Source organism: Xyrauchen texanus, chromosome 40, assembly GCF_025860055.1.
Source record: "Xyrauchen texanus isolate HMW12.3.18 chromosome 40, RBS_HiC_50CHRs, whole genome shotgun sequence".
In the NCBI taxonomy this organism is placed as follows: domain Eukaryota; kingdom Metazoa; phylum Chordata; class Actinopteri; order Cypriniformes; family Catostomidae; genus Xyrauchen; species Xyrauchen texanus.
In genome coordinates this window covers 20169501-20170976 of record NC_068315.1, presented here as the reverse complement: position 1 = coordinate 20170976, position 1476 = coordinate 20169501, and the positions used below count along the sequence as shown (strand labels likewise).

Below are 1476 nucleotides of genomic sequence, written 5' to 3'. Positions count from 1 at the left end.
GTTCTTCATTTACCAGAGCTTGTCATCTCAGTTGATCTGCACTGCACATAATTCTTGTTTTACATTTTAACATTTGGCAACAATTTCATTTTGTAGTTTTTTCAGGAAGGAGTTTTATTAAGATAATTTAAAACCTGGTAAGTATTTTATTGTTCTTTTTGTAATTTACTTATTTACTTTACACAACCTGTTGCCCAATGATTATTATGTCACTGTTATCATTTTAGATTGCTAGATTGCTCACCAACTTTGGTATTATTTTATTGGTTTAGACAACAAAGGCCAGTCTCACAAACTAGGAATAATAAAGAATAATTAGGGAAAAAATTGCCTTGACGATTTTTGGTAACACAATTCTTGATTATTTCTCTGCAGGAATATGTTTGCTCCCAATGTAGACATCATTCCTTTCCCTGGCCTGCTTTCACAGAGACTGTCTGAGAAGGCAGTGTAGCAAAAATTATGTCCTTATCAGCCTACAAGGTGAGAAACATAAAAAAAAATAGATATACAGTATATTTTATATATATATATATAAAACTCAGTTAAAGGGGTAGTTCACCCAAAAATAAAAAGTCTCTCATCATTTTCTCACCCTCATGCAATCCCAGATGTGTATGACTTTCTTTCTTCTGCAGAACACTTCAGCCTATCTCACTTTAGCCCCTTACAATGCAAGTAAATGATGACTATAACTTTGAAGCTCCAAAAAGCATATAAAGGCAGCAAAAAAGTAATCCACAAAACTCCAGGGGTTATATCCATGTCTTCAAAAGTGAAATGACAGGTGTGGGTGAGAAACAGAACAATATATAAGTGCTTTTTTTTTAACAGTCAGTGTCCACTTTCACATTCTGCTTTTGGCCATTCACGTTCTTTGTGCATTTCACCACCTACTGGTCAGGGCTGTTCAAAGGTGGAGATTTATATTTAAAAAGGACTCATAGGCCCCCTTTACACCTGGCATTAACATACATTTTCTGTGTTTGGATCACAATCGGCTCATGATTGATCACATTGCCAGGTGCATATGCACCCAAAACGCATTGTGAACTGATTGTGATCAGATCACTGAAACCACATTTGGAAGTGGTCTGGGATGGACTCTGAACACAATAATGGTGTAATTGCAAAATAATTATCTTTATCCGGAAAGAACTATGTAAATAATGAATTATATGAAGGAGTTGCCCAACAGTCATCTGTCATTGACAGCAACGCTGTGTTGTGTTCTTGCCTTTTTCTGTTAATTCAGCCATCGCGATTTGAAAAACACAACAGACACTGCTGTCTTGCAATCTTGTTACATAACAAGATCACATTAATTATTCCAATGGAATACACTTGGAATATCCCATCTCTCCCCTGTCCTACAATCAAGATATGCTCAGATTTAGAAACAGAAGCAGGATTATGCCGTCATTCCACATGCCAGTCAAAGACATTTTATTTTATCCCCTTTCTCCTCAATTTAGA

At 35.8% G+C, this 1476-nt stretch overlaps 1 protein-coding gene across 3 annotated transcripts in view; it reads left to right on the top strand.

Annotated features, from left to right (window-relative positions):
• The window catches only part of mlst8 (MTOR associated protein, LST8 homolog (S. cerevisiae)), a 10869-nt gene continuing 9393 nt past the window's right edge, over window positions 1–1476 (top strand). For 2 of the 3 annotated variants that reach the window (XM_052112694.1, XM_052112693.1), the window contains exons 1-2: window positions 1–137; window positions 376–1476. The exon at window positions 376–1476 is cut by the window's right edge. The gene's annotated coding sequence lies outside the window, so the exon portion shown is untranslated. The remainder of the gene's footprint in view (window positions 138–375) is intronic. The other variant, XM_052112695.1, reaches the window with a different exon arrangement.